Source organism: Protopterus annectens, chromosome 12.part0 (genome assembly GCF_019279795.1).
Source record: "Protopterus annectens isolate FY-2018-M chromosome 12.part0, PAN1.0, whole genome shotgun sequence".
Classification (NCBI taxonomy): Eukaryota; Metazoa; Chordata; order Ceratodontiformes; family Protopteridae; genus Protopterus; species Protopterus annectens.
In genome coordinates this window covers 1567005027-1567022364 of record NC_056746.1, presented here as the reverse complement: position 1 = coordinate 1567022364, position 17338 = coordinate 1567005027, and positions in this window count along the sequence as shown.

Genomic DNA, 17338 nt, shown 5'->3' with positions numbered 1-17338 from the left:
TCACTGGTTTGCTAGAAAAACACAAATTTTAAGAGGAACAAACCAAACTCCCTGGATCGCAAGTGGTGGTGTGGGTAGAGAATGTAGGCTCCTGTACCTAAAGTACAGGGCTTGAGCCTAAGTAATCCTTCACCACCATCCATAAGTAACTGGGGCATGGACACACACTTCTCTGACAACAGAAATTATAATGTATCCTTTTATTAAAGTGCACAATAAGAAAGAAAGAAATATTCTAAAGTTGTAACATGACATCACGTTTGGTTGAACCATACTGCACCTGTTTACCATCTGCATGCATCTGATTAATTAGTAAGACAGAGGCTGAACTATTACAGATTTATCAATATTAAATAACTATAAGCAGGTATTTAAAAACATATCTAATATGTTGCTTGATAGCAGCATTTCAGTGTTGTGATGACAAAACATTTGCTCATGGAATGCCATGACAATAGAATGAGATCATTATAAGGAAGACAATAGTTCTAGCAGATGGGTTTTGAGATATTATAAGATGTAGTTATATTTACTTTAACCTAAAATTGAAGAAGTTGCTCTTAGTTATTTAAGTTAACACTGAGAAGTTTTTTACAAATTTTCTGTAAACACATGGAATCAGAACACACAAAGCATAACTCGAATGCACTGAATAGTCCACATTCTCATCTATTGTTGGAAACTTGAAAGGAATTAATTTGATATATGATGCTTGGAAATCTGCAACTTAGTGCCAGTGGCGGCTGTTGACTCAAATTAAAGGTGGCCTGCAAGAGACAGCTGAATTGGTGGGGCCAATGGGAAGGGTGTGGCCAATTGGAAAGGGGTTGGGGCTATGCTCAAAACCACAACTGGAACTTTAATTAAATATACTCCCCTGGGTGCCAAACCATCATTATGAAAGTTCAATCAAGACAAAATGAAGTGTAGAAGAAAAACATATTTCAATGCATTGACTACATGACAACTTACTTAATATCTAGATGGAAACAAACAGGTTGTGAGGCATGAATAAATAAATTACTTTTTAAATACATTACTGGAATGCCAGTCAAAATGAAGTATATAAAAAAAAATGAGCAGCACTCAACTCAAACCACTTCTCCTTGCACTGCAGTTCTAATTATAATTTATATTCAGCTTTATAAAATTGCCAAGTAACATGCTGAAAGTAGCAATTTATGTGTGATACCCCCACTTGTAAAAATGTTTCTTATCCCAAAAAGACCTGCTGCCTGACAACTATCTACTTGTTTCATGGGGAAGACATGATCAAAGTAAAAAATGAACAGCAAACAAGAAACAAGCTCAAGATAAATTGCTTAAAGGATTACTGTACAAGTTATGGACCACACACAATAGATTGGCATTCTGTTTAGTTTACGGGTAAAGCATGCAAAGATGACTGCAAGTCTCTAACAAATGTAATGAGCTTCTGAAAATACTATAATCCTGTCCTTTATTACAAATACTGTCATATGTATTTCAATACCTAAGGCTTATGCATTATCTAGTTATGTAAATATTCTCTGCATGGCAGCAATGAAAAGCTTACTTGCATCTTACAATCTCTGACAATCTTACCTGATGGTCATTAAATCATTGCTACTTAAACAGAGCAACAGGGCACTGTGACAGCATGCATTTTCTGAATAATAAGAAGCATAAATCAACAGTATAAAAATATGGCAGAAAACCAGAACATTCTACAAAATCAAGGACAGATGAAAAGCCATGGTCATACTTGTGGTCTACCTTGGATAGGGGAATACTCTGTACACACACACTGCATAACTGCTCCTTGCCTTGCTTGGACACATCTAGAGCCACTACAATGGGGAGTGGGGTGCAACAAGTATATCACAATTTGAAATGTCTCTGGCTGACAGTGATGGCTCTGACACTCATACCTCACAACCTCAGAGCAAGAAATCTGGACAAAGTCATACATAGAAGTGGGACACAGGCCCAAAAATAAGGACAATTTTTAAATATTGCTCTTATAAACTTAGAAACTAGTAGGTCGTGCATTAGTATGAATTTTCTGAAGGGTATGAAATCTGAAACTCAAATGTCTTCCATTATTTTCTAACTTCAATCTTTAATGATTTGCCACTAATTTGTCAGAAAACCACAATGTTATGAAAAAAAGACGAAAAATGTGATGCAAAAATATAAAATTGTCACACAATACAGCTGGGAACCTGTCGAAAAAGGGACACCTTTTTAATATTAGTACTGCTAACTTGAGCAGCTGATAAAATAAGAGCATCTACATGCATTTCTGAAATAAAAGTAATCTATAACGTTGATCATTAGAGCTATTTATAATTGTAAACCCTCTACATTTTCTTCCAAAATTGCCATTTTGGAGAGGGATTATTAGGGGGGAGGGCAACATTTTGAGCCAAAATTGGGGACAGTTGAGAGGTTTGGATATTCCTAATTGTATAACATGATTTATTTCCACGTACCTCTCAACCTGTTAATGCAGGAAATCTGGACAAGGCCAAGTATATTGTGGGAACATACAAACAGTACTACAAATTGCTCTTGTATAAAATGAAGACAGTTAATAGAATAACAGGTCTTGCTTTAGCATGCATTTTTCCAAAGGTTATGACGTCTGAAACTCAATGTCTGTCATTATTTAGTGACTTCATTCCTAAATGATTTGCCAGAAAGCTACCAATTTTATGAGGAACAAACCAAAAATAAGAAACAAAAATCTATTAATTCTGCAAAAATCTGAACAGTTGAGCAGTACAGTTCATCTGGGACCATCTTTGAGTTTGCTGGCCTTCCACCCTCACAAAATTATGGTCGAACGGAGACTCCCCCCTGCAGCCATTCCAATGTCCCATTCCTTGGTTATTTCACCCCATTTACCATAAAAACTGTAATGTGCATACTGCTTTACTTCTGTGATGATTTGGATTTAATTTGAAAGTTTTATTTTGCATTTTACAGCACAAACTGATAGATATCTGCTAAACAAAGCAATGCAGTCTCACAATGAAAATAGTCTTAGTATTAAAACTTCTCTGCCCTTGAAACTCACATTCAAAGAAAATACATTTTGCCAGTGGCAGATAAAAATTAACTTTGGGCTATTTTCAAATCATAGGCCCATTGAACACGAAACATACACGTGCTCTTTGATACACCTTCCTGATTGTATTAAATTATATTCCTTGTGCAATACAGTACAGTTGTTAGAGGGCATTTTAAATTTATTGTTTTGAACATTTTTCCAGTAAACAATGAAACAAAATGCATGCACTATTAATGAAAAACTGCCCAATTCAGAACATTTCCATCATAAAAAAGCCTACTCAAACTTTTACAGTCCACCAGTATCAGTAAATATGCACAATATCAGAAGAAGTAAAAGTCAACTAAAGAATTCCACATTAACGAAATCTGCAACTAATGAAGAGGTTGCTGCTAGCAAACAATGTTATATGTCATTGTTTCATCTACAGATAAAGTGCCTGTTGCCCTTGAGGAATAAACTGCCTATGTTGCATTAAAAAAATGATAAGCTAGTAATATCGCAATAGGGAATGGATGGCAAACTGATAACAGGTTCAAAGTTACTGAGCATCTTTGCCAAAAAGGACTGCAGCATCCACCCCTTTACAACACAGTACAGTATCAGCAATGCATCTATCTACTATGGGAGTAGAACCCACAGCCTTCTGCATCAAAAGCAAATACACTACCTGTTATGCTATTAACAATGCAAGCAGACTCACCATAAGCAGCAATAAACTTTTGTACTCCTGCAACTCTCAGCTCCTTGTAAAATCTACTCAACACTCATCTGTATCTCCAGACTTTGCAGCACAAGAAATCTGGAAAAAGCCAACATTTATGGGGGGGGGGGCAAAAGCCCAAAAAACAGGGACACATTTTAAACATTGCTTGTATAATGTTGGAAAGTTGCTAGAATCAAATGCTGTGTTACCACCATACATTTCACTGCCAAGTCTTGAACCGAGGGGACCCTGTGCAAAACAGTCAGAGCAATATACCACTATGTCAAATCATCTGTTTTGTGAAAGAGAGGAAGACTGAAACTTAAATGGTGACTATTTAGTGAATTCAGTTCTCACCATAGCTGTCAACCTCTTAGCACAAAACACCAGAACAAAGCCAATAATGGGGGAATACAGTCCCAAAAATAGGGACACATTTCAAATATCCATGTTATAAACTTAGAAAATTGCTAGAATAAAAGGTTTTGTGTTACCATGTACTTTCTGAAGAATATGAAGTCTGAAATTCAAATGCCTGTTATTTTTATTTAACATTTGTTATCCAGGAAAGTCTGACTTGGAACAAAAGCCAATTTTCAGCAGAACTGGGAGAAACACTCCACACACATGTTCTTTGTAAGATGGGAGAACATGCAGACTCCACAACAAAGGCACCACAGCCAATAATCAAACCAGAGAACCTGTAGCTGTCAGACAAGAAGGCTACCAGTGCAACACAGTACTACTGACTTTGCAAGGAAAAACAAACACATAGAAACAACAGATTTTATGAGGAACAGAACAAATATGAGGCAAACATCTTCAAACATTTTTTACAAATGGTGGTGGGTAGGGAATTCAGGTCCTTGCCACCTGCACCCAAGGTACAGGGTTCAAACCTGAGAATGGTCTATCCACCACCATGTGTTCTCTCTAGTCACCAGTGTATAGCAACTGGGGCATCACACACACACATCTGATCCAGTCTTCCATAAGCTTCCCGGTAAGTAATCCAGTCATCCTCTGTAGTTCAGTCTTCCATTCCACACTACAATCCAGTCATTCCCCCTGAAAGGTGAAAGCAAGCTCCTCATTCAATAGGTGAAAGCAAGCTGCTCTATAGTCTCAGCCTGCGCAAGTTAACGGCTGGTTTCTGGTTTGGCTGGCTCTGCGAGAGGAGGCTCCAGCCTGCGGATGATGTAGTCCGGTTTCCTTCTCTTCTGTGCGGTCATCACCGGACAGACTTCTGGGGCTGCATGCCAGAGATGCCTTTCTCCTGTATCCAGACTGCCTAACACAGCAGTCTGGAGTTCTGTGAGTACCAGGAACTCCAAGCACGCATGCATGGAGTTCCGGGACTCGCATTTTTTTTTAATTTTCTTCTTTCTTTTCTACAGGTGGGGGGGATTTTCTTCTTTCTTTCTACAGGTGTGGGGGGGCTGCAGTCCTATAGTACGAGCTGCCCCTGCTTAGTGCATATAACAGCTTTCAGTTATTTATTTATTATTTACACACACACACACACACACACACACACACACACACACACACACACACACACACACACACACACACACACACACACACACACACACACACACACACACACACACACACACACACCTCTCAGCCTGCATAACTAAAAATGGAGCTTCTTTCCAGCACATAAATGGGAACCTGCATAACTAAAAATGGACCTCTCAGCCTGTAACAAATGGAGCTTCCTTCCAGCACATAAATGAAGCACAGTGAAACCAAAACACATAAAATCTCTTTCCTTATTGTGACAGCCTGCATAACATAAGCAGAGCTTCCTTCCAACACATAATTGAAGCACAGTGAAACCAAAACACATACAATCTCTCTCCTTACTGTAACAGCCTTCATAACATAAATGAAGCTTCCTTCCAGCACATAAACAAATCACAGTGAAACCAAAACACATAAAAATCTCTTTCCTTACTGTGACAGCCTGCATAACATAAACAGAGCCTCCTTCCAGTGTATAAACAGAGCCTTGCGGGAAACATCTCTCCTTACTGTGACTCTGGCAGCAGGATTGATGTGAAGAAGCAAGCTTGATGTGGAATCCATTTCCGTGCACTTTTGTGTTTGAATTTAATGTATGCGTGCAATGCACACATGGGTCCACCTATAGGTCTTCCAGCTGTAAAAGTGGGGGGGGGTGCTCCCTCCCCCTCACTCTATGGTTCCGGCACCTATTTGCCCCTCTATACAGTACAACTAATAAGTACACAGTACAGGACTGGCCATACACAATGGCCAGACATACACTAACCTCTTAGCAATATAACTAAAATGACTGAAGATAGTAAAACAACAAACAACCAGCCATCAATATACATAAAGGTTTTAATGTTTTTTTGCCATCAAGTGTTACATTACAAAACATATTTGCCTTAAATACAGGAATCAATTGACAGTTACGTATGCTCTTAAACAGCCTCCAATTACACTTCTCAGTTAACCTCCTAGGGGATACAGTATAAAATGATACAATGTAAATTGATTCTTCACATAACAATGGTTCTAAGTGTTTGATCAAACTGGGAAATAGACCTTTTCCAGAAATGTACTTTGTAACCCACTACAGTCTCCATGGTGAAATATATGAAAAGTAACAGCTATAGAATGTTTGTCCATGTAATAACTAATATGTCTCACATGTTCTAACAAACTGATTCTAAGGCATGTCCTACTATTCCACAGACCCACCTCTTGACTGTACAAGGTTCTACATGATGTCCAGCCTTTGCACTCATATGTATACCTCACTTAATGTGTCTTATTCCACAACATCACTGGGATGACAGCAGGAATGTCAGCACTAAATACTGATAGACCATACCTATCAACCTTCTACTGCATGACAACTGGACAAAGCCTGTTGAATGAGTGGAGAACAGAGGTCCAAACACAGGGCCATATTTGAAATATTGCTGTTATACACTGAGAAAGTTGCTGGTGTTACAGGGTTGGTTGCAACATCTCTATTCTGAGTGATATGAAGTCAGAAACACAAATGGATGTTGCCATTTACTGGCAGAAATGACCAGAGTATGTCACTGATTTGCCAAGGACAACACCTGTCTGGGTAACACGCCAGACATAACAAGCATATCTCTTCTGGCCATTATATGGATAGGCCTACAGTTCAGAGCTATGCAGACACATAACTTTGTCAGACTGACATCCATGCAGAAGGAGCATGTACACACAATGCCAATAAAACTAGCAGTATTCACACTATATAACAGCAATACTCACATTCAGTCCCTAAGTCTGTAACCTTATCCACCATTTAGTTGGCCTGTCTCCACAAGTCTTGTTGTAAGAGTTATTCCCACCTGCTGTGTGTAACACTCAGTAGCCATGCATCTCCAGTATGTGTTCCTCACAGCCAAGGCAAAGGGACAATGCCCACATTAAGTTCTCAATTATACAAGTGTGTTGATATGACATATGCTATTGGAAGAACTACCCAGCTGCTCTGCATGCAATTAGCAAGTGGGGAACACCAATTGGTGCACAGGCCATCACCTAGTCAAGAGCATTACATACAAAGGGCATGCAGATACCTATTCCAAACATCTGTCTACCAGTACTCCACGTTGAGAAACAAAAAGACGTGGAGCAACCTTCTTATACAACACAGTGCAGTGTTAAATAATAAAAAGGTATGTGAAACAAGTCCGCATGTAAGTGAATGTAGTATGTGTTTTCTAATAATGGGAAATAAGATTTTGAAAGATTTATGTCTGAACAAGACTTGCTGTAGTGATGTCCTGCTAAACAGCACCTATGGCCATAGCATCTGCCTCTCTCTGCTGGGGCATAGAACACAGCTCAGGACCCTAACTCATCCCAGGAAAGGACAGCTCACATATGACAAACACTGGAGTGTCTGTCAAACACTACTGACTGCCACTGCTAGACAAACTACAGGGATATTGTACATATCCATATGCTACCTTTGAATATGAGCATGATACACATGTTTGGCGTGTAAATCAAAGAGAATTATATAGTGTGTAATAACCTTCCGTAGCCAGAGAACAGGCAGATTCCACACATGTGGATGGACGGGGTGCTCATAGGTGGACTATTGCCCATCATGGCCCTGCCACAAGTGCCACAGCAGGTGTCAGCAGACACATGTTTTGGATTGTCATTGAGGCACAGGCACATGTCAAATCTGACACTGGACATATTCTCAGGGTCACAAATGCAACTCTTCATGCTATGTGTGACAACATCCTTGATCTTGGTGATGCCTACCATTATTATGCTGATGTCATAGATAGATGGATGGGTGAGATGCTGGCAATCCTCAACTGTGGGATGTCTGTGCCAAAGCATGTGGCAGGAGTTAGACATCAGCTACGTGGACATAGGACAGCACATGTGCTGGTAGTACAATGGTGTAAAACTGTAAATCATGGCCACATTTGTCACTCAAATATACATAGTCAGAATACTGATCTCACACACACAAACATACACACTTGGCGCGACTGAGATTAGAACCATTACCTACCTAGGTCTTCCTATTCAAGTGCTCTGCATTTATTGCACGTGCCATGGAGAAAGTTGGGTGAAGTGTGTTCCAGAGTTCCTCTTAGGTGAACAACATCCATTGTCCTTGCACAGTATGGCAATGGGAGATGTCCTGAGTGACAATGGCCAGGAAATACTATCAGCTGCAGAAATATACACAATAACCAACACAGACACAGCCATATACACATTTGCCACACCTGCGGGTACCAGCCCTGCTTATCTTGTCATTCAGTCCATACTGTTACAGAGTTTTGGCACACACCACATGCCTTATTGAGCTGAACAGTGTCATCAGTTACGTGTATGGTCGATGGTGACAGTGGTCCTCATACAGTGGACTTTGGGAGATGTACTGGGGGTACCATGGTATAAAAACATTACACCTAGCACCCCACCCACATTGGTTATAGAACTCACTCATACCCATTGTAATGCTATGACAAACCCACAATCACACATTTACCAGGAATGAAATTCAAACCTTTGCCTGCCTAATTAATTATTGCTATTACACCAATATGCATTTATCACGTGCCACAGAGCTAGTAGGGTGAAGATTGTGTCATAGATCTCCTAAGGTGAACAACATCACCATCTCGTATAATGTATAACAATATACAGTGTATTTGTAGAATAGGGCCTCAGAATGCTGTCTCCTACAAATATGCACACTCACACACACTTGCAAACACATACACACATACACATACTCACATAAGCCAGGACTCAGAGGGTAAACCACATCTGTCTACTCATTGGTAGAACAGTGTTATGCTGGTACTGCAAACTCAAGGTAGTCAATAGGGTGAAGGGTGTCACAAGGTACCTTTGCAGTGCAGTACAGCAGCAGCCCTTTCTAAGTAGAGCAATGGAGGGTGTAGTGGGTGAGAAGGTCCTCAAAGTATTTTTAACTACAAGTTTACAAACTCACTAACACTGTTATACTCAGTAATGCACACAGACACATTTGCCAGTACTGAAGTCCATTGGTGCAGGTGTCTCTGGGTGTGTACCAGGCTAATGTCCATGGAGATATGAGAACAATAGGGCATGTGAGTACACTGGTATCATGGCACCTGACATTTGTCAGCATGCCATCTATCAACTACTGCCACTTGAGTGATCCCCAGGGTGACAGTTATATTCACTATCCACTCATCTGAATTTCTGTTGAAGAGGGCCAGTGAGGTGCTTTGATTGACATGTATGCAACATATATCTCATAACGTGGCCAGTCTGGTGATGGACCTGTCCCCAAGCATGTTCTGTTGAATGTGGTAATGTGGTTGAGGTATCCATGGCATGTGGTGCATACAGATTGGGATTTCCTAGCTGTGGCATTTGTAACACAGCTTCACAGACATGGCATTGTCAGTCAAGCAGGGATTGCCTGTAAGTAGCCAAGATGTGACCGGGAACACTTGGAGGTTTTGGGCTCTTTCCATATCAGACAGTTGTTTCATGCTTAGGGTCGTACATGTCAGGTACACTTGCAGCCTACCCAGTTGTTGAAGGTGTCTACTGAGTTACATGGCAAATGGGCCATTAGACCTGCTAATTGGCCTAATGAGCAGGGAGTAGAGGGAGACATTGATCTCTTCATTCTTGGATAACACACCCTTAGTTATGCAGTGTGCCACATGGAAGGACTTTCTGTCCACGGTGGCAGTGTGGTGGTCAGAAGAGAGGTTGCTGTCAAGCTGAGTTCACAAACCTCCTATAAGGACATTTGTCTCCATTGGACTACCACCGATGTGGTCATTTGTGGACAACACATTGATTCAACAGGGTATTAGGACACATTTCTTGATACCGAGACTAAGGCCAGTGTTCTAACAACAGTTGGAGGTGTCAGTGGCGACTTTATGCAGGATGTTAACATATTCTGGGGATGTAAACAGAGCCCACAATTAGCAATTGTCTGCAAACATTGTTAACCACAGTTCATTCCTGTTGGGCTGGATATCAGAGCCACACACAACACACAAGACTGGACACAATACAAGAACCTGTGGTACTCCACGCATGGCTGTTTGGCAGTCTGACAACACTCATGACTGTTTTGCAGTCTGACATGGAGTCCACTGCTTTCACACTGTGAGATCCATCTGTGAGCCAGTTTGCAGACCACTTAGTAACATAGGAATTAATGAATAGATGAGTGTGTTTGCCTATGATTTCTGAGTGTGGAATTGTATCACAGGATTACAAGGGCCACATATCTTGTTTTGGACTCCATATTGTTTTATAGTAATATCACATGACAAACAGATTATAAGACTGATGAGTGTCCACAGCTACCAGAAAAGTGGGCCCTGTACAGTAGACATTTGGTAGTTTGCTGGGTGGACCACACAAAAGTGGAGCCAAACCCACCCCCCAATGGATATGGATCACAATGTTTACAACACAACCACAGCTACACACACTTGACAGGAATGCAATTCAAACCCCTGTGTAACGAGATTACTGCACTATAATATTACACATTTATCAGATGCATGGTAATGCTTACGTACTTGAAAGCTCTCCAAAGATATCTTTAAAGGTGAGTGACATCAGCAGCAGTGATAAAGGAGGGAAAAGGAAGGTGTAGCAAGTGCCAATGGCCTCAAAATCATGTCTCAACAACTACAGACACTCTCATACAAACAGACACACTTTTACATTTATTAGGACAGAGATTAGAACTCCTACCTAACTAGTTTACTGTACTATAGTATCATGCAGTTATCAGATGCACCACAAAGCTTAGAGATTTGAGAGCTCTCCAAAGGTATCTTTAAAGGTGAGTGACATCAGCAGCAGTGCTAAAGGAGGGGAAAGGGAAGTGTAGTAAGTGCCAATGGCCTCAAAATCATGTCTCTACAACTATAGACACTCTCATACAAACAAACACACTTTGACATTTACAAGGACCAAGATCAGAACTCCTACCTAGCTAGTGTACTGCACTATAGTATTACACATTTATCAGACATGCCACGAAGCTTCCATATTTGACAATTGTCCAAAGGTATCTTTAAAGGCGAGTAACATCAGCAGCAGTGATAAAGAAGGGCAATATGAAATAGAGTGAGTGGGAATGGTCTCAAAATCATTCACCTACAAACACACACACAGACACACCTTTCCATTTGACAGGACTGCGATTAGGATTGCTACATAAATAGTTATTGATATTCTACTGTTACACAGTTATCACAAGCACAACTAGAGCCTATAGGGCTGAGGGCTAACAAAAGAAATGTGTACAGTGACTGACTGCAGCACATGTTCTGATATTGGGTAATGGGATGTGTACTGGGTGGGGATGGAGTAAAATGGCAGTTCCTTCAAAGACACAGGTGCCAGGATTGAGATTCAAAGCCCTACCTATCTACTTATTTGCATTAGTAATGCTATGAATTTATCACATGCGCTATTGAGCTTACAAATCTGGGACTTGTCCAAAGGTACATCTAAGATGACATACATCAGCAGCTAGTGTAGAGTGGAACTATGGGATGTGTACTGGGTGGGAAAGGCTTCATAATGGTACTGTCTCTCTCACTGTCTGTGTCTCTCTTCTCCATGTGTATGTGTGTGTATGTTTGGATTATTGTATTATGTTGTCCTTAGATATGTGTGCGTATCACACAAAACAGATATAGATTTACCACATATCTGCCACCTACAGCTGGCTTTAGGTTTTCCTGCCCAATGTGTGTGTGTGTGAAGACCAAACAGTTTACATTTTGGTGTGTGTGCACGGATATCTGCAGATAACAGATATCTATGGTCCACTGTGGTGTCAGACATGGGCTTTATTTCTCTAAGTGTCAGAGCTTGCCCAGTATGACCTTCTATATTGAGTGTGGGCATCCATTCTATATCTGTAGATAGGTTGCCAATATGGAGACACAATTGGTCCAAACATGGGGGGAATACTGTGTGTAACTAAGTTTCCTGTTACTGTCTCTTTTGCTTGTGTAATATGTTCTGTTTTGGCATAGATTTTTGGACATATGTACTGTTTTACAGTGTAATGTATTGTGTCATCAACTACCGACAGATATCATTGTTTGCTCACAGTTGTTTACTAGGGAAATACAAGAGCAATGCAGCAGAGACCAATATTGTAAGGCAAAGACTAGACATTGTGGCACAATCCTGCCATTGTGGAGGGGTGGCTACAGACAAATGAGTGACGGGTCTGTGTAAATGGTCCAGCACCTTGGTGCTGTGCTGGCTGGGGATCCCGTTCTTGTGCATTTCTCAGTTTAACTGAATGGCCATATCCTGCTGTGGGCATACCTCTCAGCTGTACAGATTTGGCCAGGTTATCCAAATGCAGTAGTCATATATCTGTTCAATTTCCCTTCACATTGTGGTTTACAAGCATGTTTGTGGTTATGCATTCATGGGTTTGCAGTCGCGGGAAGTATGAGCAGACATTTGAATTTCAGACTTCACACACTCCATGATATCCATGCTTTTATGCCCCACTCTGTAATTCTATCCTCTTCCCAACAGTATGGGAGCAATATCTCAGAAGTATTTCTATAGTTTGCCCTTTATCACAGCAGTATTTATGTCTTGGTCTGCAATTCTTGCACTAGGACATGGAGAGGCATGCTACTGGCATTTGTCAGCATGGCCTTGCAATTGTTTTCTGCCTAATGTGTTATGTTGTTAGTTAGGACCCTATGACATTCCATATGATGGCACTATGGGTGAAGCATATGATGGAACTATGGGTGAGCCAAGGACATTTGCCCGAGGCCTGTAGGCCACATGAAAGTGATGCAGGCCACTGCATTTTGTCACTCATACATTACCGGGCTGCAAGCCAGTGGATTCCCCTAGGGTGACATGGGCAAGTGTGTGAGGTGTTCCTGGCAATCCTTCTAGTTCATAGTGACGCATCAGTCTGGATGTGTGCAGGGTGCTGCTTACAGCTACGGACACATCTGCATGGGACACCATTTCAGCATACTGCATCCTGTGTGTATTCCATAAAAGAAGTGTGCTGATTTTGTAATCATTCTCAGCAGCAAGGATATGACTGATGAAATACCTGTGGCTGTTGGGAGTGGGGTGGACTGAATGCATGTATAGCATGGAAGCTTATGGCACCTGACTAACAGATATGACTGGGACCTTCTCCTTCTCCTGCCTTGTATGTGGACATCAGCAGTGTGTCATTACTTTATAACTGTGGCTTTTGTGGGCTGCCAGTGATTGGGTAGACAACCAGTATTCTATATTAGATGGACAACTAACATGATGCTAACCTCTATATTTAATTCCAAAGGTGTGTGCAGTTCATAGTTACTTTCTAGGCACTGCATAGAGTACTTCCACCTGTGTACTATTTCTGTGTATGGACTTCTGTTCATAGCCTGTCCAACTTTCTGACAGTGACACATATTGGCATTTGGACAGTGAGTGTGTACAACTGCTAACATAGGTGTAGCTGAGAAGCAGATTGGTTGGCACTGTAGTTATTGGAGCATGGCCCTGTCAGCCACAGTACTGTACCTAGACCACTGAGACACAACATCCAGGCCTACATGCTGTCCACTTCCAGATAATATTAAACACTTACAAAAGATTGGCACACTGAACCCTACATATAGTGGACATACACCAATTATCATGTTGTTTGGGACAGCTCAGGCAATCTGTGCTCCACTGATATTACTCTACAAACTTACACGTTACTGCCATTTATACATGGGGTTGGGGGGGTGCACACCTGACAGCTTTACAAATTTGCACTGACTGCACTGGTATTTCAGTTATACTCTGTTTGCTTCCACTTAGTATTGTATTGTGCCCTATCTTGCAGAATGGAGGCATATCAGTAGAGTACACAAGTTAGATTGTAATGGCATACATTTCAGTTTCAGACTTCTTACTCTTCAGAACTATACTGCTACTGCTAGACCTGTTATGCTATGTATGTGTAGGACTGTAGGGGGCTGTTCACCATTGCCATCATTTGTGGCGCTTTGCCCGACCTTTCTTTCTGGTCATCTACACCTGTCCTGCTGGGTGAGGCTGGGGGGTGGGTATGGGAACGCTCATTGACATCCATGTGTGTGACCTGTGGACATCCACAGTTAGTTGAGCCACCACATGTACTGCAGTGGGAGTTGTGACCTTGAATACTACTGCCTAGTATGGGGACAACAGTATTAGTTACTGCACTATTCCCGAGCCTTCCCCCTTAGCAACCACGTTATCTGCCTATATTTACTTTCTGCATGCAATTGACTATAATGGCAAAATGCAGAAAGTAGTTCTGCTGCAGTTTACCCCCCCATTTCTACTTCTAATCCCCCCTCCCACTAGCATACCACATCCTCTGCCCTCAATGGCCCAGTTCAGCCAACATAACATAAATTTATTATTTTATTATTTTTGAGTGTTTTTTTACATACCAATGGCCATATATTTGGCCATTGGCATGCAAAGCCTAATTAATATATGTTTCTAGAGCGCTGATAACACATTTCTGCAAGCTACACTGTTCCAGCACGGAACATGCCACTTTGCTGGATCATTAGCATCCTACATGGCTTTCCGTGCAGGAACAGTGTAGTGCTGCTCGTGCATGTGAAAATAGCACACACGTGGATTGCAAAGCAGCCATTTTCCATGCAGAAGTGGCCTGCATGTAAATAAAAGCATTGTGAATCCCGGGGTTTGTCTTTTATTATTATTATTATTATTATTATTATTATTATTATTATTATTATTATTATTCAGTAACTCTAAACATATGAACAAAAAGAAATCTAGATACTCAATAGGATGAACATAAACAAAAAAGGCAGGACTAATTGATAAACACATATTATTAAAAAGAAAAGATTGCATTTAATGAGAACAGATGGCTATGAATTTATTAGAGACATAGCTGGCTCCTCTAAAAAGGTCTTCTTTTCGAGTTGAAGACAAAAAGAAAAAAAAAGTTCTGCTAGAAACTGTTGCAAGCTACTTAATGTAAATGTAACAAGCGACTGCTTCAGCCTTGATTGCAGTGATAGTTTCAGAATTCATTTCTGAATGCTAGAACTGTAGTTAAACAACCAAATCCCCTAACACCTAGCACCTGGGGCAGTCACCCTCTTGGACTCTCCATAGCTATGCTTCTAGAATTTGAGTATGTTCATCTCTATTTTAAGTAAAAAAAATACTTGTTTGATGATGCATTACTTCTCTTTATCTATTTTTTATCTATTTCTCACATTATGGTAACCAGGTAAGCGGAATGGTCAACAGATGCTTTTCAGACAAAACCTGGGCCCATTAGACAGAAATTACAGAAAGAATAAAATATGAATTATCATATCAAGTATTTGCATAGAAGCAAGTGTTTTTATCACAGCTATTATTACAAGAAGATTTGAACAAACAGAATTTCATGACTATGTAATAGTTTGAAGCAATATTTACAATGAGAAATTTCAAAAGCAACGTTTACAATGACTACAATGAGAGACTTAGCAATGGTTGAATATGCAAACAGTCCTGATGTCAGAACTTATTTTGATGTGACATACACTTAATAGTGCTCCAATACCTGCACAAACATGTTAAACACCGTGGCATGGTAATTACAGCATAAGCAGCTGTACTGTATGCTAATCAACTATCCAAAATGGTGGAGTTATTCAACAAGCTATAATGCAATTGTATACACTTAGGGTAGGTTTCTGGCTTGAATTCCAAAACCTATTGGAATACAGCCATGGAAACTACACTGGAGGGAAAGAATGTTAGGGGCTGCTGCTGCTCGTCTGCATGTGTATGTGCAACAGGCTCAAGTCTATACTGCTGCTGGTAGACCTCAGGCAAGGATGAGAAGGGTATTTAGACTCCATTTAACTTTTCATGGTCTGCATGAGGTGGAAATATTAGAGCACTACAGGGTGGATAGAGACACACACCAGGAAGTCTGCAATCTCTGTTATCCTCAGTTGAGAGTTAGGGCAAACTGAGGGAAACCAACACCTGTGGAGACAAAGACACTCAGAATTTTAGCTACAGGAACCTTTCAGATACCAACAGGGGACATGCTGGGGGTGTCACAGGCATCAGCATCCAGGATTCTATATCAATTCCTGAATGCCAGTGACTATATATATTTTCAAACACAGGTTTATTGAATCCAAACCGATTAAGCGCTTTCGTCAGCAAGTCTGACTTCATCAGAATAATGACCATAAAAATCACAAATCTTATATACCCTCCCCCAGCACAGGTAATATGACATCACATCCTCAAAATCTAATACATCACATCCTGCATGCATAAAAACATAAAAAAACTTTAGAAATATTGTTGTTAAAAAAACTGGATACTGTAAAATATACCCATAACAATACCTAAGACAAGTAACACATAATATAAATCACAAAATGTGACAAAAAATGGCCCCATATCTGACCTACATATAAAACATAGATCTGAGCTTCAACAAGGGCATAATACTAATATGATCATTCAGGCCAGGGTATGAGCCAGCATAGGTATTGTTATGGCTATATTTTACAGTATCCAGGTATTTAAAAACAATATTTCTAACTTTTTTATGTTGTTATGCATTCAGGATGTGATGTATTAGATTTTGAGGATGTGATGTCATATTACCAGTGCTGGTGGAGAGTATATAAGATTTGTGATTTTTATGGTCATTATTCTGATGAAGTCAGACTTGCTGACAAAAGCACTTAATCGGTTTGGATTCAATAAACCTGTGTTTGGAAATACCTGCTTTGTGGTGTATTTGCACTCCCTTCGTCTATGTTTTATGCTTCCTGGTTTGTGTTTTGTGCTTTTAGACTATATATCTTTTTACTGTACCCCCAAGGACAGAGCTACAACTATGCAGGATTTTTACCCCCATAGCACATTTCCTTGAAGTCTTGGGTTCCATAGACTGCATACACACTGAAATCAAAGCACCAGTCAGTGAACAGAGAAGGTTTTACATATACAGAAAG